The 23344-nt window shown below is 36.9% G+C and overlaps 1 protein-coding gene and 1 long non-coding RNA gene across 3 annotated transcripts in view; one reads left to right on the top strand and one right to left on the bottom strand.

The window, feature by feature from the left end:
• Window positions 1-23344, top strand: part of RNF11 (ring finger protein 11) — a 76459-nt gene that overhangs the window by 5495 nt on the left and 47620 nt on the right. The gene's annotated exons all lie outside the window — the stretch shown is intronic.
• Window positions 18013-18193, bottom strand: LOC116423759. The gene is made up of 2 exons (XR_004234284.1): window positions 18157-18193; window positions 18013-18079 (listed from the first exon to the last, which is right to left on the bottom strand). It is a non-coding gene; the product is annotated as an uncharacterized LOC116423759 (long non-coding RNA).

Raw genomic sequence — 23344 nt, 5'->3', positions numbered from 1 at the left:
GCTTTTTGCACTTTACCAAAGGAGATTTCATCTGATCCTTCCATGTTTTTAGGATGTTTCTTTTTTACATAAATAACAAAACATCACATTTTTAATATTTTAAACTGTGACTTCTTCAACCTCTTCTTCAAGGACATTTTTTTTTTAAACATCTCTGCACTGCAGAAGTCTTTGAAGGTAATTTTTTCTCCTTTCAGATCTCCAGTGTATTCAGTAAGCATGCATATTTTTGTTAAGGATATAATTATTCAAAGCTTAAATATGAATATAGGATGCCTCGTTTAGCCAGCATATTTAGGGAATGATGAATTCCCCATAAGTGAAAAATTGAATTAACTGAAATTTACCCCTTTAGTCATCAGTTTCATTTTAACTTTTTGTTACATCTTTCTCAAGTATATTAAACCTTTCTCTGCTAATTTAACCAGATACTGACAATTTTTTCTTAATGTTTCTGGTGTCCAGAACATCTGCTACCTCCTTTCCTGTTTGTCATAAGCCTCTCTCTTCTTCAGGACACCCATCCTCCTCTATGAAACCTTCCCCTCAACTTTGTTCTAACAGCACTCATTGGCTCCTATTCATTTGACAAGTGTGGTTTGGTTTGGCTTATCTCTTATTTGCTCCACTGAGTTTTCAGCTTTTCTCTACCTCCTCCTACCAGCCTTATAATGCTTACTTAACACAGTACCTTATACATGAGAGGAGCCTCAGTCATATTGTTTGACCTAGTATGTTCATAATGAATTTTTGTTATTGTACTCTGAACAGCACAATGATGCCCATAGGCACTATTTTGGTCCTATTGCTAAAGTAATGGGGAGGAGGAGAGCTCAGATTGCTGAGCCTGAAAAACCTTCTGATTGTTAATAGTTGGGCCTCTTCCCTTCAGTGCTACTTTCAGTATATCAACCTGCTTCTAATATGATGCCATATTTTACACATATTTCTTAGGACAAAAAACATCAAGCAGAGTCTTGTGGGCTTTTGTGACAGCTGGGTTAGTAGCTCTGTTCTGGATGAATAGGTGGTTGAAAACTGATTTCTGAATAAATGGGATGTTACTGTCTGTGCCAGTCATATTAAAACAACATTCTTAAATTTCCTGTTACACGCCCTTTGATTTTTGAGTGATGAGGATGCTTTTTCTCCCTCTTGGACAATTCTAAATCTAACTGAAGGGGTACCCAAAGGCAAGAACAGAGAGTTATTTGCTTCTCAAGGGCCTGAATTAATTTCAATCTAACCAGCATTTATTAAGTGCTTACTATAGTTCAACATTGTTCAAGGGGCCAGAAATAGAGAGATCAACTCAGGATGATAGCTTTGTCAAAGAATTTACATTCTACTTGGTTAGAAACCCAACTAAGTATGAAGTGTATACTTAGTAGTTATGATGAAGAGGGGAGAACAAGTGGGAGGAGCAAAAAGGATCTTTTGTAGAAAGAGTTGATCTGGCCTTTAAAGGAAGTTAAGAATTCCTGGAAGCAAGGGGAGAACAGTTCAGCCTTGGGAAACTGTGAATGACAAGGATTGGGAAATGGGAAGGGATGTCACATACAGGCAATAAACAGCAACTTCCAGTTTGGCTGGAATGAAAAATGAATAATTAGCCTGGAAAGATAATTTGGAGAGAGATTTTAAGTGGCTTTAAATGCCAAACAGATGAATTTGTACTTCATCCTAGAGGCAGTAGAGATCCAGGAGCTGGACATGTTCAATCTTGTGCCTTAGAAACATCACTTTAGCAACTATGGAGAGGATGTTGGAGGATTCGATGTTGGGAAAGCAATTAGACCATTATGATAGTCCAGATCGAGGGTGATGTGGCCCACTGCTTGTATGGTAGCCGGATGAGTGGAGAGGAGGGAATCCAACAAGATTCAGGAAATGATCGGTGTGGGAGGTGAGAAAGGAGGAAAAGTCAATAAAACTCCAGAGTAGCAGAACTGGGGGGAATAGAAAAATGGTGGTGTCGTCAATAATATTAATAATAAGCATTTATGTATATTTTTATTTTGTTAGCGTTTATATATATTTTAAGGTTTATAAAACATCTTACATGTGTTATCTCATTTGATTTTCATAGTGACTTTAGGTGCTTTTATTACCCCCATTTTATAGATGAGTACAAATCCAACACTATGCACTGTACTGTCCAGCTGCCTGAATGTAGGAAATCAGGAAGAGTGGAGGTTTTAGGGTGTAAAGATACTGAGTTTTGTTTTGAGGTAGAGAGATCCATTTGGCAGTTGCTTAAAAGGGAAATGAGGCCTAGATAAATAGATTATCTACATGGAGATAAGGAAATTGATGAGATCACCAAGAAAATAGGGCCCTGGGTAGAACTTTGGGGTATAGACAATGAAGAAGCCACTGGAAGAGACTAACCTGTCTTTCTAGACTTATTTCCCATTACTCCTTATTAAATTACTTAATGGTCCCTTGCTATCTCCTACTTTTGTTCAGAAAGAGATCCATGAGGTTGAGAACCTCAGTTTAGAAGGCAAGCTTTGAAGTGAACTAGAGATTTTTCAAGAGGCAGAGGTGATAAGGGAGTTCACTCTAGGTATAGGGAACAGGGAGTGCACAGACCCAGAGACTGGAGATGGAATGTCATGTATGAGGAAAAGCAAGGTCATTTTGATTCTTTGGTAAAAAGGGACCAAGAGAACTATCTCTTGTTTTTTTACTGGAGCAAAGGAAGGAAGACAGTGTGATATTGGAAGAGAGTGTACTATTGAGGGGACTGAAGGTGGAGAAGAGAACTCATGATTTACAATCTGGAGTGAAAAAAAGAGTCTCTTGTCTTTGAGAAGATCTGAGGAATGAAATAGGGAGAGGATTAATAAAGATTAGAAAAATAGATGAGATGAGGTGAAAGATTGACTGTGGACCTACTCCGTCTGCATTGATTACTTCCTGAGCTCTTGGAGCCTGGCAGCTTGCAGTCAGAAGTGAAGAAACTATAGTGGGATAAATTAGGGTTGGAGTTTGGGAAGGAATGATTGGTGATTAAAACAGTAAGGTACCGAGTGAAGAATAGGGAGTAGAGGATAATGCCAAATTAAATTTTAATATTAACTGTTGTGTCTAAGTGCAAAGGAAACCCCTTAGAAGGAAGGTGAGGGAAGCAGTAGAAAGATTTAAGAAGAGTTCTGGTAAATAAATTCCTGAGGGAAAGAGTGATTGAAAAAGAAAGAAGGGGAAAAAGTTGTTGTTTTGTGGCAAGCATTCTTCTGGGAATACAAATGCTGAAGCAAAGACAACCTTGCCCTTGAGGAAGCTTGAGATGAGAGTGGGGCAAATTTTTCTGAAAGTAGTGCTGCCTAGAGGCCTGAGCTTGGGGTGAAGGAAGAGGAACCTTCAGTCCCTTATCTTTATAAAATCCAAAGATGAAAAGTACCTGCCTCATGGGGTCTTTGGGAGAATCAAGTGAGCATTTGGCACAAGAGCACTTAGCACCATGTAAATATTAGCAATTGTCATTATTTGTAAATGAGGGGCAGCAAGGTTATATAATAGATAATTCCTAGGATTTGGAATCAGGAAGACCCTAGCTCAAATCCTACCTTCACTTTCTAGCTGTGGGTTCCTGGGTATTTCACCTCTTTCTGCCTTAGTTTCCACATCTGTAAAGTAGAGATAATAGCACCTCTCTCCTAGACTTTGTGGTGAGGATAAAAGATAATATTTATTAAATACTTTATAAACCTTAAGGTTTTGTATAAATGCTAGCTATTATTAAAAGATTACCATTTTTCAGGATGTTATAGTCAATTCAGTAAATTCAAGTGGTACCCTATTATCACTAGGAACAGTTATAAAATGCTGTTTGGCTTTTTAAAGCTTTCATAACTTAGCTTCATTCCTACCTATCTTGTTATCTTGATGAGGTGCAAATGATGAGGCTAATAGAAAGTGCAAGTCCAAGAGCTAGTAGGGAATCCCCTCTGTTCGTTGCAGGTCTAATATGAAAGAATTCGCAAACCCAAAAAGTCAGTGGCAAAAGGGAATTTTATTGTCACTGAGAAGCCAGCCTGTTAGGAAGACAGACTTCTTAGTGGCAAAGTCCTGTTAGGGAAGTACACAAGTTAATAACTTTGTGAAGATATTTACAGTGGACAAGGGTCCTGGCAGAACAGCTTTGCCAAGAAGAGAGCAAGCATTTTTGTTTCAGATTACTGCAAAGATTTGGGGTTCAGAGTTATCTTTTATTAGCAGTCTCAGACTTGGGGCTTCAGTGTTGTCAATGCCTGGGGCTTAAATCTCTGATTGAAAAGAGATTGCTTGTCTTGGGAGTTGAGCTACTGGGAGTGGTCCCAGACATATTTTCAACTCAATAGAAGGTGCATCTAGTCCCTGGCCAAGATTTCCAGTTGAATAAAACCACTTAATTTGGGAAGGAGGGCATTGTCTGGGAAAGGTGTGCTTTTTCCTAGGGTCTTGGGAGCTCCCCAGAAGGGGATCCGGGATCCCCAAAAGATCTGTTTACTTCATTCTTATATCTTAGTCTTCTCCATGTGTCCTATGATCCACTGAGGCTGGACTGGTGTTCCGATATCTCCCCTCTCTAGCATTTTCACAAATTCCCTCTTACCTGGAATGTGCTCCCTCTTTAATTCACTATTGGTTTCCTTCAAGTTTCAGCTAAAATATCACAGATAAGAAGGCTTTCCTAGATCCCTTTGAATGCTGTTGGTTTCCCTCTGTTGATTGCCTCCTTTATCTTGTTTGTGTAAAGTTGTTTGTAACTTGCCTACCCCATCTTGAGAGCAGGATTTCTTTCTGTTTTTATTTATATGCCCAATGTTTGGCACATGCCAAATAGTATCTGGTTTTTAGTAGGCAGTTAACACATAAATGCTGATTGACTTAAATTCTTCTCGACCTGTGTGAACCTATGACTGGAGTTTTCAGCGAGATAAAGAAGCTTAGAAATGATGAAACATAGGGAAGAATGAAAGGAAAGGAGATTAGATAGAAATTTCAAATTCTGTATGGAGAGGACTTATTGGTAAAAGAGCTAGCATTAAGAACTGAGGGTCTCCTGGAAAGATTTACATGAACTGATGCTGAGTGAAGCAAGTAGAACCAGGAAAACATTATATACAACAACAGCAGGATGGTGCAATGGCTACCTGTGTTAGACTTGGTTTTTTTTCATTGGTTCAGTGATCCAAGGCAATCTCAATAAACTTTGGGTGGAAAAAGCCATCCTTATCCAGAGAAAAAACTATGGAGACTGGACATAGATCAACACATACTATTTTCATTCTTTTTTCCGCCTCCATTTTTTTTTCCTTATGATTTTCCCCTTTTGTTCTGATTTTTATTTCCCAACATGATTCATATAGAAATGTATAAAAAACAAATATACATGTATGACCCCCCCAAAAAAAATTGTTTTTTTAACTTGTAACTGGGGAAAATAAAAGTAATTTTTTAAAAAAAAGAACTGAGGTTCTCTTGGCATTAGATCAATGCACTTTCTTGAAAGGTGTTTGTAAATAAATTTTTTTCTTAATTGAATTGAATCATTTTAAATGCACTGTGGGAGTTTATTTCATCACATGGTATAAATGAAATCATTATTCCCAAATTTCCCATTATTCCCCCTGTTCCCAGTTAAGTCAGTCTCCTGACTGCCCCCAAAATTCACTGAAGTCAGTCTGAGGGTATCTACACAAAGCAAGTGCTTAATAAATATTTACTGACATCCCAAATTATATATGGCTAGGAAAAATAGAAGATAGTATAAGATAGGTTGAATGGGAGAGTGTCCTGTTCTACCTAATTGGTCTGATGTGGTCTTTGAGTTGGATCTTGATAAAGGAAGGAGGATATCAGCAGGAGGATAAGTCAGTTGATACGTACCTACTATGTTGCAGGAACTCTAGGGATACAAAGAAAAGGAAAAGACAGTCCCTGTTCTCAAGGAGCTCACAGTTTTAACAGAAAAGATAACAAACAACTAGGTACGGATAAGATATATGCAGAATAAACTGGAAATATTTAGTATAGGGAAGGTACCAAAATTAAGGGGTCTTAAGAAAAGTTCTTGTAGGAGATGAGATTTTATATGGAACTTAAAAGAAACTAAAGAACTTAGGAAGCAGAGATGGTCAAGAGAATTCTAGGCATGGAGTCACAACATAGAGTTGGCTACCTAAAATCATAGGCAAGCCTTATCTGTAATGGGGATAAACTAGAAGCCTTTATAGTAAGATCAGGGTTGAAGCAAGGATATTCATTTTTAAGGTAGTCAATTGCAGTAGTCCAAGGTCTGGGTGATAAAAGCCCACCAGGCTGGTGATACTATCAGAAGAGAGTAACAAGCATGTATAAGATATTATGAAGGTAAAATAAATGGCATTTGGCATTGGATAAAAGAGGCGAGAGAAAATGAGTTAAGGAAAGTTCAGAAGCAGAAGGATTTAGGGGGGAAAATAGTTCAGTTTTGGACTTTGTTGAATTCAGTTCAAAAAGTCTAGAAGGAAGTTTGGAAATGAGAGTCTGAAGATGAGAAAGATCTGAGAGTCATCTGCAATAAAAATGATCATTGAAATCAAGGGAACTGATGGGATTACCAAGTAGAATGGGTCAGAGGGAGAAGAAAGAGAACCAGATAGAAAATACTATAAGTCCAAGACAAGGCTTAAGGAACACTTGTCCTGGAACTTGTGTGATCTGGATCTAGCAAAGAAAACTGAGAAGGATTGGCCAGATAGATAGGAGAACCAGCCTAGTGTTATGAAAACCTAGAGAAAAAGAGAATGAACAACAATGTTTTAGGCTGTCTAGAAGTCAAGAAGGATAAAGATGAGTAAGAGGCCATTATATTTGGCAGATAAGAGATCATTGGGAACTTTGGAAAGAGCAGTGTCAGTTGGATGGTAAGGTCATTAGACAGACTGTGGCTGTGTGTTGTCAACTGAGTGTTGAGTTGAGAGGAAAAGAAATGTAAATAGCCTCTTCCTCCAGGAGTTTTTGGGATAGTATGCTCATATGAGGTTAGAAAGTTAAAGGGGTTTTCAGGATAAGGGAGAAAAGGATATGTTTGTAGGTAGTTTTGGGAAGCAGCCCGTAGATAAGGAGAGATTAAAAGATACTTGAGAGAATAGGAATTGGTGAAGGGTAATCTGGAGAATGGGATGGAAATGGAACTGGAGTAGTCATTGTGAGCAAAGTTATAGAGGTAGGAAAATATAGGATTTGAAATTAAATTAAAAGGGAAAGTTATGGATATCTTTAAATGTAAAAATCAAATAAGTAGAGAAAGGGGCCTAATGAAAACAGTAGATTCATACAAAGATGGAGTGGGAAATTGACAACAGCACTGGGATCTATAGTGTGGTATGTGGACTAATTTGACTGGAGTAGAAAAAGAACCTGGGAGGGATAAATAGGAGGAGGAGGAGCAGGAGCAGGAGCAGCAGCTATCATTTATGTAGCACTTTAATGTGACAACCGTGCTAGCACCCAGGATACCTTAGAATCAGCCGGAGTCAGGATAAGTAAAAGTCCTTAGTCTTTATTCTTGGTCTTTAGGGGTAGAAGTGAAGGGGATGGAAACAGGATCTTTGCAACCTCCTTCTTCCTTCTCCACCGCCAAAGTGACCCTGGCTAATCTTACTCCACCCTCTAGTCCCTCCTACAATTCTCTGTATACACCAATTATCGAGCCAGCACAGGATAGTGGGAAGGGCCAGTCCCCAAGAACATGCCCATAGAGTATTGTCCAATCAGTAATTAGCCCTAAGTGCTTGAACCGACCTCAGTGCAATGACTCAGAAGTTTCAGCCCTCTACACTTTAAGGTTTTCAGAGTCTCACAGTACTTTATCTTTATAACAAAACTGGAAGTTAGGTGCTAAATATTATCTGCATTTTACAAATGAATATCTTGGACAGACAGGTTAAATGACTTTTCCTAAGTTCAGACCATCGCTTGACTCCAAGTTAGTACTCTGTCTGCTTGCCATCTCTGAGATAAGTAAGAGGAAATTAACTAGAAGTATAGTCTGATCTTCAGGCCTGTATAACCTTATTGAACATTCTTGGAAAAGCAGCAATATGTAGTAAATCAAACCCTGGAATTGGAGTTAGGAAAGACTTTCCTAATTCAATTTTTCATGGTTCAAATTTTATCATGGCTTAACCTCTGAGGTTCAATTTACATTACAGATTATAGAAGAAAACAACATAATATAGGAAATTCAAGTAAAGGGGGTCAGAAATATCTATAGGCTTTGAGTCATGTCTTATACATGCTAGCTATGTGACCATGGGCAAGTCATTGAACCTCTCTGTAACCCAGGCAAACCTTTAAAGAGGTAGACATTTTTGTGCTTTTTTGCAGTTTATGTACAAATCTCATTTTCTGGCCATTTTTGTGCATGGAAATATTCACATTGGCTGAAGATTTGGGACAACTAAATGGCCTTTGGATAGAGTGTTGAGCCTGAAGTTGAGAAAAACTAAGTTAGAATCCTGTCTCAGCTATTGGTACCTATGTGACCTTGGGCAAGCCATTTCACCACTGTCTGTTACAGTTTCCTCATCAGTAAAATAGCAGAAAGTATCTGTTATCTCCTATTGTTGGTGTGATCATAAAATGAAATAATTTATGTAAAGTACTTTGCAAACCTTAAAGTGTCATATATATAATATTATTAGTTCATAATAAAGAAATCTTGAAGCATTTAAAAAAAATTAAAGTTGCTTATATATAAGCATCTGCAGAGGGAATTGCCTTTGTGAGATTAACAAAGGTTCTCCTTTAGAGATTCATGATGGTGATATAAAGGGTTTTCTTTAATGGAATTTAAAGCAGTAAATAATTGCCTAATTGTGTTACATTTGTATGTTGTTTTTTTCCTCTGACAACAAGCATGTGTTTGAAGCATTATGTAGGTTTATTTCTGAATTAAGTCAAAATTGTCATGATTATGTGCACAATGATTTTGGTGTTTGTACAGTGATTACTTTAAACTGTAACCACTTCTAAGTGCAGCATATTTTTGTGGTTTCTCAATCTGTCATCAAATTGTTTCCAAACCAACACAATTTGATATTAAAGTGCATATGAGTTTCCAGTGGACTTTTTACATATATGCTTTATTTGTGTTTTGTATATTCATTAGAGTAGCTCTCTTTATTACTTTGTAGTTGTACCTCATATAACCAAGTATGTTAGGAATGTTTATTCTTGAAGCCCAAAATGTATGGTTCTTTGAAAATCATGGTTATCAGTCATGTGCTTTACAGGCTTTCTTGAAAACATTAAGGACAGTTGTAGAAAAAAAGCTCATGTAGCTCTTTGCAATATTAAGGCTATTTACCAATTTAGGTTTATTACTCTGCTATCACCATTTTTTGTATGGATTTTCAAATGGATCAGTTGACAACACTAGGCAGTACAGTTTCTTTGAAAGTGCACCCAGTGTGCCAGTGCTAGAAGAAAAGAAATTTAATAGCCTTTTATTTACAGGATATATACATGGGTAACTTTACAGCATTAACAATTGCCAAACCTCTTGTTCCAATTTTTCACCTCTTACCCCCCCCCACCCCCTCCCCTAGATGGCAGGATGACCAGTAGATGTTAAATATATTAAAATATAACTTAGATACACAATAAGTATACATGACCAAAATGTTATTTTGCTGTACAAAAAGAATCAGACTCTGAAATATTGTACAATTAGCTTGTGAAGGAAATCAAAAATGCAGGTGTGCATAAATATAGGGATTGGGAATTCAATGTAATGGTTTTTAGTCATCTCCCAGAGTTCTTTTTCTGGGCATAGCTAGTTCAGTTCATTACTGCTCCATTAGAAATGATTTGGTTGATCTCGTTGCTGAGGATGGCCAGGTCCATCAGAACCTGGTCATCATCTAGTATTGTTGTTGAAGTATATAATGATCTCCTGGTCCTGCTCATTTCACTCAGCATCAGTTCGTGTAAGTCTCTCCAGGCCTTTCTGAAATCATCCTGTTGGTCATTTCTTACAGAACAGTAATATTCCATAATTTTCATATACCACAATTTATTCAGCCATTCTCCAACTGATGGACATCCATTCAGTTTCCAGTTTCTAGCCACTACAAAAAGGGCTGCCACAAACATTCGTGCACATACAGGTCCCTTTCCCTTCTTTATAATCTCTTTGGGATATAATCCCAGTAGTAACACTGCTGGATCAAAGGGTATGCACAGCTTGATAACTTTTTGAGCATAATTCCAAACTACTCTCCAAAATGGTTGGATTTGTTCACAACTCCACCAACAATTTAGCTTTCAAACCCAGTTTTCCCGCATCCCCTCCAACAATCATCATTATTTTTTCCTGTCATCTTAGCCAATCTGACAGGTGTGTAGTGGTATCTTAGTTGTCTTAATTTGCATTTCTCTGATTAGTAATGACTTGGAGCATCTTTTCATATGACTAGAAATAGTTTCAATTTCTTCATCTGAGAATTGTCTGTTCATATCCTTTGACCATAGAAAAGAAATTTGTAATGGGCTGAAACTCTAGTTGATGCATTGAGGTCCCAAGCACGTGAGGCTAAATAGTAATTGGACCATACTCTATTATTAATATGCTTGGAGAAAGAATGACCCCGCCCACTCTTTGTGCAAGTCCTGATGTGTATTGTATAAGAAATGACGATTTTGGTGGGTGGAGACAGAGGGGCAGGAAGAGAGGTGGGGAGACTGCTGGCTAGCTTCCTGTCTCACAGCTGCACACATTGCTATGGCGATCCCCCTTCACCTCCTATCCTTCTTCACCTCCACTAACCTGAATTCCTGACTCCAGCTAATTTTAAATACACTGTCATCACAGAAATTCATGCGGAAAAGATTGTGTCCTTACTGAAGTTAGTTTATATATGAACATTGTTAGAAACAATGTTTATCCCATTCAAATTCAGTGTTCTTAATATGTAGAAAAATATCTTAACTATATATTCATTTTATCTGTGGAGGTGAAAATTTTTCAAGTAATTTACATCTCAATAAGAAAGCTTGTAAAATCCTACTATTTTCCACCACATATTTCTTGAGCGAGAATTTTCCCTTTATTCTTGTTTTATATCAAAAACAGAAATTACTATGCAGAACCAGTTTAAAGACTGAATCTGCATGGTCTAAGCCAGATATTGAAAACTTTTGTTCATATAAGGTCTATTATTGAAATAAAGTTTATACATAATTATTATAGTAAACATCTTCCAAATTTCACTAAAAATTAAACAAAAACATAAAATAAGAATTTTACATGAATTAAGCATATGGAGTCTTGCTAGATTACTATTGATTCATTTAGAATGTACCATAATTATAATTGAATTTTGTAATTTTGTACTCAGTTTTCATAATCATAGGTAGAATAAAATTCCATATTTTTAAATTGTAAGGTAAAAATTTTAATTTAGAGAATTTATTTTTTAGAAAAATTATTGTATTATAAGCACTTAATGAGTCTGAAAGTTATTATGAATAGTATTTTAAGTTATGCTGGAGATTCAAAAAACATTTTGTAAATCTTAAATTTCTTAATAAATATGAATATTATTTCTTTCTTGAGGAAACAGCTTTAATAAATGTTTCATGATGTGCCATATGGAAAGCCTCCTTATCTTTGATTACCTGAGATTGTGTTTTAAGGTAAAACTAAGGAGCCTAGTATTTGGCCCAGGGAGATAATTATGTTGGTACTTAATGTGGCTAGAGGCTCCCAGAAGACATATAATAATTTAAGAAAGGCATTGGAACAGCATGAAGTAGAGCAAATGGACCTCCAGAAATATCTTATGTTTTTGTTGAGTAAGGCAATTCGATAATTTTAAGGCTAAGAAAGAAAGAAATGAGGCAAAGAATGGCTTAAAAAAACATTGTCTTGTTTTTTTCATGTAACAATCAGTTTTGTAACATTTTGAGTTACAGATTTTTTTCTCCCTTCTTCCCTTCCCTGTCTTCTGCTAAAGACAGCAAGCAATATGTACAGTCATTTTAAACATTTCCATATTAATCATATTGTAAGAGAAAAATCAGAACAAAAGGAAAAAAGCTATGAGAAACAAACAAAAAAAGGGAGAAGATAGTATGCTTCAATATGCACTCAATCACCATAGTTCTCTCTGAGATGGAAAATACTACCTTCATCAATCTCAGGTCTGTTGTAATTTGCCTTGGCCCACGAGGCAGAGTGTGTGGACCTTGGAAGAAAAGAGATAAGGGCAAGAGAGAGGGGACGCACAAAATGGAGGCAAGTCAAATCATTCTGATCAAGCCCCATTTTAATGGGTGCAATAGTACAGATATATATAGCAGTAGAAAAGAAGGCAGGGTTGTACAAACACAGAACAGGGTGGGGGTCCATGACAAAGGGTTGGTATCCCGCCCAAGGATGAGCTGCTCAAGATGTTTCTGGTGGCAGAAAGCTTTATGATGTGATTAGGGGATGCCTAGATACCTGCTTATTCAAAGTTAGAATGTGATTAGGAGATTCCTATTCAGGAAGTCTTTGGTATGATGCGATTAGGAGATTCCAACCTATTCAAGGTTGGCCTTATGTGGCTGTAGATTAGTGCCGGCTCCCCACAGGTCCCCCTTTTTTCATTTATATTAAAAGAATCAAATGTAGAATTTTTCATTTCTCGACCTGTGCCTGGCTTAGGTTGTTCCTATGGGGAAAAGCCTTACCCGTCATAGGAAGGATGTGCAGAAACGTCTCTTCCTGGCTTAGGTCGGCTAGTCCTTGAGGAATCTTACCTGTCATTGACTAACCAGGTCGAAAATTTCTATTGCTCATATGAGCAACAAGGGGATCATCACCAGTCTCAAGGCGGTGATAGTGTACATGAATGAGTTTGGCCAGGGCACTATCTACTTGGGGAAAAAAGCAAAAGAAGGCCAATTAAAGGCCCTTTGAGGTTCTGAAGTACTAATTAATGAATTCTAAAGCTTAAAAAATAATCCCCAAAACTGAGTCTGCCAGGGCAATTTTAACAAAATAAGGGATTCTAAAGCTAAAGCATTCAAATTCAATCTGAACTAAGGCAAATTGAATAGGGGTTCCCACTATTTCAGGTATTTTGAAAAAAATCTACCAATTTTCCAAATATTCTATCCCTTCCTTTTTCCTCATGGAAAGGAATTATCAAATGACTATTCCCCATATAAATCCCAAGAGTGAATTAAAATCCCTATACATAACAGACTAGTACAGTGGCATTTCCTAAAAATCCCTCAACATACAGCAATAATTACAGTTTTAACAAATCCCATCCCAAATCTTAAACACAGAGTGATAGATGATCCAGGCAAGATTCAACAGTCAGTCATCAAACATTCCCAAAGTCCCTCATATCAGTCCAAAGTACAGTAGATGCAGGGTCCAGTCCATGGTCTCATTTTAAAAACTACTGCTTCAGGCTGTGAAGTGATAGGAGGCTCTCATTCCATGCAGACTGGGTATGCCATGCTGACAATCAAAGCTGATCAAGGTTCCAAAAGCAAGCCAATATATGTAATTTGACCGATTTAGATCAGTCTCAGATGGAAAGACTCAGTTCACCAGACTGCTGCAAAATATGAGGAGGCCAAAATAAATTGTTTCCTATGTGAAGAGATGAGTTTGCCAGGCAAACGGCTGCTGTCTTATAGACCCCTGTTAATTGTCCTCTTATCATGTAGAAATCTTAAAAGAAACAAAACACAAATATCCAGTAACAGATGACCAGGCAAAATACTTAGTTGCCCAAGCATTTAGGATACAATGATTACATATAACCAGACTGAAAATAGCAAGGTATGACATAATTAACAGTTTCTATTGACCATTGCTCTGATCATAGAGATCAGTTACAGGAGGAAAAAGTATAACATAACATAAGCAGTTAAAACTCAACCTTTAGCACATATAGGATAAAATAGTCTTAACCCAGTTTTATTCCAATCAATTGTCCCAGTAACTGTCAGAGGGTGGAGCTTTAAAACTCCCAAATAGCATTGACTAATTAAAAAATTTTAAGTCCGAGAAATTTTACTTCCAATAAGAAATTTCATTAATCAAATTTCTGATAAATCTTAAAAGACTTATAACCTTATAGTAATAACAAGAAGAAATTTTGTCTAAGTTCACAACTTAAAACAATTATCATATCTAGGTAGATGTTACATAAGTGCATGTTATACATACAAATCATTTTGCTTTTAAAATGCCCAATACATAGAATATCCCAAATTTCATATTGTCCATAACAGAAACATTTCCCAAAAGGACAAAGAAAAATTTTCAGAGGCCCTTTAAATAACCTCTGGATGACCCAATACATTCAATTTAAACTTTATACAGACTACCCAATTCCATTATAAGAATTCAAGAAGTTTCTTAAAAATATTAATTAACTTTTAGAAATATTCTTACCAAAGTATGGATCACATTTATGACCATATTCCTCAACCAAGAAAACTTATGTATCAAGAAACAAATATTCAATCAAGTAACCTAAAAGTAAGCATGTTCCTTTAAATCAGTTTCTCCCCACAGTGCAGCAAACTGATTTGGGGAGAGAGGACTCTTACCCCACTCCTGTCCCCTAGGAAAAAACTTCCGCTCAGTGTCCTACATAGGGATCCTTTTCAAGATTTAGCCATCAGTTTTATTTACTTTCTTCCCAAATCCACCCATTTCCAGTTTTCTCTTTCTCCCTAGCTATATACCTGAACACTCAGATGCTCCTTTGGGCCGGGCTCTGTTTCAAGGGGAAAAAGACTTTCTGTCTGTTTAAAATATCTAAATTCCATTTACTTACAATATTAGTACATCAGGTTGAAAGTTTTAAAATCACAAGCAGATTTTCAAATAACCAATTCCCAAATTCCTTAATCATTGTTCTTAAAAACTTAAAGCTTTTACATCAGCAAACAGACTAGGTCCAAGACCTCCGCCCTGGGGGAGAAGTTTGTTTCACCTTGAATTCCCTTTTTCCCTTCCAGAATCCAAAGAGTCTTCTATGAACTTCCAAGCCCATTTTGTGCCTTCAGAGAAGGCCTAGATATTCCATTTAAACTTCTTTTCTTTAAATGTTAGCACACTGCTCTTCTAGATTTTTTTTTAACTTTCCAAACTTTCAAATCCCTTTTTTTAAAATTTTATTTATTTTGTTTATTTCATTTATTTATTTTATTTATTTCATTTATTTATTTATTTTTTAATTTCTTCCCTTCTCTCCCTTTTTCTCAGGCTACTGCAGTCAGCCACACACACACACACACACACACACACACACACACACACACACACGAGAGAAAGAGAGAGATTTTTCAAACTTCTTGTTATTTTCTAAGCCTGAAACACAGAGGCTGAATTCTTATCTTTTACAAACTTGTTAACTTTTAACACAGACACACACAGACACACATGGAGCTCCATTTTACTAAGCACAGTTGCAACGGTGTACTTAAAAATTTTTCAACCAACAAAACAGACAAATCACACAGAACATAGAACACAGTTACTACATTAAACATATAACATATACCCAAAGGATATTTTCCAGCGTCCCAGAAAATACCTGTTTCAGAACTTTACCCAGAACAGAACCAGATGGGTACGCCAAAAGGCACTCAGACAGACTTACTCTCCCAAATGCCCAATCAATATCATTGTCCACTGTAGGCCTGATTGAAGCTGAAGAACCGCTTCCTTCAAGTCAGCGGAGCTAAAGGCTCTCACTTGGGGAAGCTGAAGAAAAGCCATTGAAGCTTTGGGAGGAAGGTCATACAGAATCTTTTCATTGTTTTTGGGAGCCTAATTTGAGCCTAAAATTGGGGTGCTTAAAGGCACCTTTTAAGAAAGAGGCATTGTAAGCCATTCTCCAATTGAAAAATTGTCAAAGGATATGAACAGACAATTCTCAGATGAAGAAATTGAAACTATTTCTAGTCATATGAAAAGATGCTCCAAGTCATTATTAATCAGAGAAATGCAAATTAAGACAACTCTAAGATACCACTACACACCTGTCAGATTGGCTAAGATGACAGGAAAAAATAATGATGATTGTTGGAGGGGATGCGGGAAAACTGGGACATTGATGCATTGTTGGTGGAGTTGTGAACGAATCCAACCATTTTGGAGAGTAGTTTGGAGTGATCCAGCAGTGTTACTACTGGGATTATATCCCAAAGAGATTATAAAGAAGGGAAAGGGACCTGTATGTGCACGAATGTTTGTGGCAGCCCTTTTTGTAGTGGCTAGAAACTGGAAACTGAATGGATGTCCATCAGTTGGAGAATGGCTGAATAAATTGTGGTATATGAAAATTATGGAATATTACTGTTCTGTAAGAAATGACCAACAGGATGATTTCAGAAAGGCCTGGAGAGACTTACACGAAATGATGCTGAGTGAAATGAGCAGAACTAGGAGATCATTATATACTTCAACAACAATACTAGATGATGACCAGTTCTGATGGATCGGGCCCATCCTCAGCAACGAGATCAACCAAATCATTTCTAATGGAGCAGTAATGAACTGAACTAGCTATGCCCAGAAAAAGAACTCTGGGAGATGACTAAAACCATTACATTGAATTCCCAATCCCTATATTTATGCACACATGCATTTTTGATTTCTTTCACAAGCTAATTGTACAATAATTCAGAGTCTGATTCTTTTTGTACAGCAAAATAATGTTTTGGTCATGTATACTTATTGTGTATCTAAGTTATATTTTAATATATTTAACATCTACTGGTCATCCTGCCATCCAGGGGGGGGGGGGGGGGGTAAGAGGTGAAAAATTGGAACAAGAGGTTTGGCAATTGTTAATCCTGTAAAGTTACCCATGTATATATCCTGTAAATAAAAGGCTATTAAATAAAAAAAAAAAAAAAAGAAAGAGGCATTGTCCTGAATTACATAAAAATCATTAAAGCAATCTCCAACTCTTTTTCACCTTTTCTCATCAATGGTTCCTTCCTGCGGGAACCATGAGCAGACATCTTCTAAAAACTTAAAAATTTTACAAATTCATTTTTTTTTTAACCTTTACTCTACGCGTCCTTAATAAATGCTTGAAATCCTCAACAAATCTATCATATACACTAATTTCTTCTCTCTCTTGGTATCGAAACCTCTTACCACAACCAGGTCTCTGTTCCTCGGGGCAGGTGGACCCATGGCGACCTTATTCTCTAAATTCTCCGGGACTGCGCAGTCTTCGTATTGAGAGGTTCGATCTAGCAATGGCTACTCCTTTCTCCAAAATCTTCCGGGCTCCACGTATGGGCGCCATTTGCCTCGGCCCGCGAGGCAGAGTGTGTGGACCCTGGAAGAAAAGAGATAAGGGCAAGAGAGAGGGGACGCACAAAATGGAGGCAAGTCAAATCATTCTGATCAAGCCCCATTTTAATGGGTGCAATAGTACAGATATATATAGCAGTAGAAAAGAAGGCAGGGTTGTACAAACACAGAACAGGGTGGGGGTCCATGACAAAGGGTTGGTATCCCGCCCAAGGATGAGCTGCTCAGATGTTTCTGGTGGCAGAAAGCTTTATGATGTGATTAGGGGATGCCTAGATACCTGCCTATTCAAAGTTAGAATGTGATTAGGAGATTCCTATTCAGGAAGTCTTTGGTATGATGCGATTAGGAGATTCCAACCTATTCAAGGTTGGCCTTATGTGGCTGTAGATTAGTGCCGGCTCCCCACAGTAATTGTCTTGGATCACTATTGCTGAGAAGAACTGTACTACTTGATCATCACATAATCTTGCTATTACTCTGTACAGTGTTCTCTTGGTTCTGCTTACTTCACTTAGCAGCTGTTAATGTAAGCCTCCAGGCCTTTCTGAAATCATCAGATGAGTCACTTCTTATAGAACCATAATATTCCATTACATTCCTATATCATAACTTATTCAGCTATTCTCCAACTGAGAATCCACTCACTTTTCAGTTCCTTGCCACTACAAACATTTTTGCACATGTGGGTGTCCCTTTGGAGATCCAATTACCTTTCAGACATCTTAAACTGGATATGTAGTAGAGACATCTTACCTCAGTATGTCTGTCCCTTTGGAGATCCAATTACCTTTCAGACATCTTAAACTGGATATGTAGTAGAGACATCTTACCTCAGTATGTCTAAAATAGAACTCATTATCTTTTCCCCAAACCTTTCTTACTTAATTTCTCCATTACTATAGAGGGAAATAATCACCCTTGATATCTAATTATTTCTTATCTCCCTTATCTAATCTGTTGCCAAGGCCTATTTCTCCTTTGTAACAGCTCTAGAATATGCTTCCTTCTCTCTGATACTGCCACCGCTAGTACAGGCCCCCTCACTTCACATTGGGACTTTTAGAACAGCCTGCTGCTAGTGGGTGTGCCTCCCTACTCCAATCTATCTTATTTTTATTCAGCCATCAAGTGATCTTCCTAAAGCATGACCATGTCACCCTCTCCTCAAAATACTTTCTTTACTCTGTCTTCTCCAAGATCAAATACACTATCCTCTGTTTGGCATTTAAGTCCTCCCTTCCCTTCTAGTCTTGTACCTTATATTCTGCCTTGTACTCTTTGATCTAATGACTGGTTTCCATGTTCAGGAGCAAGACACTCCCATTTCTCTCTCCAGACATTTTCTGTGTCTGTCCCCCATGCTTAGGATACTCTTTTCTCATTTCTGCCTCCTTGCTTGTTTTAAGTCCCAACAAAATATCAGTCTTGTATCAGAAGTACTTCCCAATTTCTAGTGTCTTCCCACTTTTATTTTTTTTTTTCTTATTTATCCTATAGATAGCTTGTTTATACATACTTTGTTTGCTGGTTGTGTTTCTCTGTGAACTTGTGTTCTCTGTGAACTTTAGAGGTTAGGGTAATACTTGGCGTATAATAGATAAATATTTATTGACTGACCGAAATAGATTGTTTTAATAAACTGCTCTCTCCTCCCTCCTTTTCTCTCCCCCCTTCCCCAGTCTTTGGTAAGTGCTGGACAACTATTTATTGAATATGTGGTATAGAAGGTTTAATTTTGATTTTATAATTTTTTTTAAAATTTATTTTCTTTGATTTGTACCAGTGTTCTATTACAGTTTTCAGGCTCCTAAACCTCTCATTCATTGTGTTAGCTATCTCTTGTAGCTTTATCTCATTTGAGAATTTGGTAGACATGCCATCTATCGATGTTTATTTGAGTCATTGATAAAAAAAAAAAAAGTTAAATGGCATATCACTGGAGATCTTCCAGTTTGATATCACACCATTAATGGGTATGAGTTCAGCCATGTAACCAGTTTCAGATTCACCTAAATCTATTACTGTTGAGCCTACATCTCTACTATTGATCTAATTGTACTGTTGTCAAGCCTACATCTTTATATTCACTTAATTCTACTACTGTTGAGCCTACATCTCTATTTTGTCTTCATAATAACCAAAGAAAAAGATTGTTCAACCAACGTTGAACTCAAAGTAGATTGTAGACCTCTAGTATTCTGTCTGTTTGGTGATCCTGTCAACAATAAAAGTAGATGAGTCTACTATGACTTGTTCTTGAGAAACTGTGAACTCTTTCTGATTAGTGCTTCTTTTTTTTCCCCTAAATGTTCACCCATCCCTTCATTAATACACTAAAAATCAAATTTAAGTTCATTGGCCACTAGTTTTCAAGCTCCCCTTTACCATTTTTTAAAAAAAAATGGGACTATTTTGTCACAGCCCTGGGTGTTCCTTTTATTACCCCCCAAATCATTGAATTGAAGTGCAACTCATGTGTGCTCACACAGCCCTGCCTGACAAGGCCATAGTGATCACCTTGGATTCTCTAGATTTGTGTCCATGCTCCTTTCTCTAAGTGCTACTGTGTCTGGGAAGGAATTCTTTTGGAAAATAAGGCTTGGGCCAAGTTATCACTCATGAGAGTAAATGGGGAGTACTGTCAAGTCAAGCTACAGCTCATGGGTGACCAAATCTCAGGGAGTCAGACAAAAAAGATGGTTCAAAGCTTGGAATCAGCTCAGAGTTGGAGAGCAGGTATTCCCTCAGGAGGCTTAGACAGCAGCAAGGTGATAGTTTAGTTTTAAATTTTCTCCTGGAGGAGCAGTGACTGTCCTCTGAATAATTTCTGTGTGTGAGACTTGTCTCCCCTTCTTGGCTCCTCAGTGGGCAAATCCCTGATTTCTGTGGTAGTCCTATGTTAAAAGACTGCAATCTCTTCACTGGAACAAACATTGCCATGTTACTGCCAGAATATATATTAAGGGTTGGCTAAGTTTTTTTTTTTTTTTTTTTTAAATAGTTTATTTTTCTTTCCAGTTGCAATTAACAACAAACAATTTTTAACTTTTTTTTTTTTTAATTTGTGTTTCAAATTCTTGTTTCTTTCCTTTCCTTATACTTTACTCAAGGGTCTGTGCTGAGTATTCCTTTGGTCAGTGAAATTAACTCATGTAAAGTGCACTAAGATAAGTTGCTGGGAAAGATACCTATTAGATAAGAAATAGATTCTGCTCTTGTTTATTCTACTCTAATGGAAAGGTGAAAAACAAACATAAACAACCATCTCTGCCAAGTATTTGAACATCTATATGTTGTGGCCAATAGTAAGTTTAGGCATGCAACTAATGCCTGCTGAAATCAGTCTCCTTCTCTGTAAAATGGGAGGATTAAACTAAATGATCTTTAAGGCCTTTTTCCTGATCTGATACTTCCTAACTGTAATTACAGGCAAGCAACTTAAACTTTCTGAACTTGTTTAAATCTCAGATGTAAGATAGAGAAAATACTTGTTGTTCTATGTGACATGGTAGTTGTCAGACTAGTGCGATTTAGAATAATAGATCTAACTAAATATGGTGAGTTTTTGAAAAGAAAGAAAGAAAGAAGAAAAAACCTGAGATTCCATCTCTTCCCTACCTCAAATTAGAAAAGACCCAAAAAAGACCTGAAAGAACATATTAATGGCAGCTATTTTTGTCATAGCAAAAAATCAGAAACAAGTGGATGTCAGAAATTGGGAAACAATTCTACTAAGAATATTATTATATTTTAAGAAATGACGAAAGGGATGAATTCAAAGAGACCTAGGAAGACTTGAATGAAGTGAGCAGAACAAGGAGTACAATTTATACAGTGGCTATGATTACAATTACATAAAGGAAAACCATTTTGAAATACTTAAGATCCCTGATCAAGATTAGATTTGTTATTAGATGATTAGAAAATGAATATTCATATCAAGCTTGCTTCCTGGAAAGCCAACATGAGATATATATATCCATGCATACAATGTATTTGTTTAGTTTCAATTTACTTGTTAGAGGGAAAGTGTTTCAGGGAGGACTTGGGTAAATATGATGATGCAAAAAATGAGAAGAAAAGTCATTGAAACAGTTTTAAAGAGCCACAGGAAAGAGTCAAGGGAAATTTAGAAAGAAATACAAATAGAGCAGCTTGAAATGTGCACATGTCCATTGATGCTAAAGAAAATTTTTACATTGAAAGAGGGGAGACAAGAACAGAGGAGTAAAGAGCCTCACAGGAGTTATATTGAGTGTAAAACAACTTCTACTGTCTGGCACCATGTAATATTTACGGTAGCTGATTCAAGGTAATGTATGTAGGCTACTTTTTTCCTTTTCTTTTTTTGTGAATAGTATTTTATTTTTTCTAATTACAAAGTAAGATAGTTTTCAACATTCATTTTTAATGAGGTTTTGATTTTCAGTATTTTTCTTCCTCTCATCCCTCTCACCAAGACAGCAAGCAAGCTGACATAGGTTGTATATGTGCAGTCATGTAAACATATGTCCATATTAGTCATGTTTTGAAAGAAGAAACAGAAATAAAGAGAAAAGTCACCCCAACTCCCTTCCTCCAAAGTAAAAATGGCATCCTTTGATCTGCATTTAGATTCCATAGTTCTTTCTTTGGATGGGATAGCATTTTTCATCATGAGTCTTTTGGGATCGTTTGTATTGCTGAGAAGAGTTAAGTCCAGAGCTAAGTCGGTTATAGTTGATTATCACACAGTGTTGCTATTAATATATACTGTGTTCTGGTTCTGCTCATTTCACTCAGCATCAATTCAAGTCTTTCCAGATTTTTCTGAAATCTGCTCTTCATTTCTTATAACACAGTAGTATTTCATCACATTCATATACCACAATTTGTTCAGACATTCACATTCACAGTTATGATTACTAATTGTGTATTTCCCTCCCTCCCTCCCTCCCTCCATTTTCCCCTTTTTATACTTTTCTCTCTCCTTTAACCATGTCTCTTTGCACCAGTATTTTGATTTTTTTTTCTATTTTTTTATTTTGTTTGACTGATTCTTGGTATCTCATTAAATCATTAGATTTGACTTGCTCAATTCTAATTTTTAAGGAATTACTTTCTTAAATTAGCTTTTGTATCTCCTTTTTCTTTTGACCAATTTTACTCTTAAAGCAGTTGTTTTCTTCAGTGGATTTTTTTTCCCCATATGGCCAAGTCTATTTTTTGAGGAGTTGTTTCTTCAGTCAGTTTTTAGGCTTCCTTTTCCAAGCTGTTGGTACTTTTTTTCATCATATTCTTACATAACTCATATCTTTTCCCAATTTTTTTTCTACCTCTCTTACTTGATTTTCAAAATCCTTTTTGAGCTCTTCCAAAAGAAATTTTTGAGCTTGAGGCCAATTCATGTTTCCCTCTGAAGCTTTGTATATCGGCATTTTGACATTGTTGTTCTCCTCTGAGTTTGTGATTTGATCTTCCCTGTTGCCTTAGTAGCTTCTATTGTCAGGACTCTTTTTGCTTTTGTTCATTTTTAAAAGCTTAACTCTGCGCCTGGTGAACAGGGGACATTGTCTCAGGCTTCTTGCACTGGGGGCCAAGAGCCTGAACACTAGCTTTTTACATGGGGTCTGAGACTGGCAGCTTGCTCAGTGAACTGGGGTTAAAGAATTGTCAGCTGGCTTGCTTAGACACTTAGACACTACTCCAGCACTGGGCTGTGCGGGGGTCCCCTTTTACTCAAATGAGGCAGATCTTTCCTGAAGTCTTAAGTTATCTTGGGCTGAAAAATTGTTTCCATCTTTTTTGTGGATTCTGTTGCTCCAGAATTCTTTTAAAGTCTTGATTTCTAAAATTCTTGAGACCTTGAGAATGTCCTTGTATCCCTCTTTCTCACCACTATGTGAGCACTTGCCTTGCATGAGTTGTTCATAAAATAGTCTTTTTGGCAACCAAACATTTGGGTTTTGAATTATACGGCCATCCCAGCAGAGTTACATATTCTGCAGTAGAGTTTGAATGCTTGGCAGCTTATTTCAA

This window comes from Sarcophilus harrisii, chromosome 4, assembly GCF_902635505.1.
Source record: "Sarcophilus harrisii chromosome 4, mSarHar1.11, whole genome shotgun sequence".
Classification (NCBI taxonomy): Eukaryota; Metazoa; Chordata; class Mammalia; order Dasyuromorphia; family Dasyuridae; genus Sarcophilus; species Sarcophilus harrisii.
This window is presented reverse-complemented; position numbering and strand designations above follow the sequence as displayed.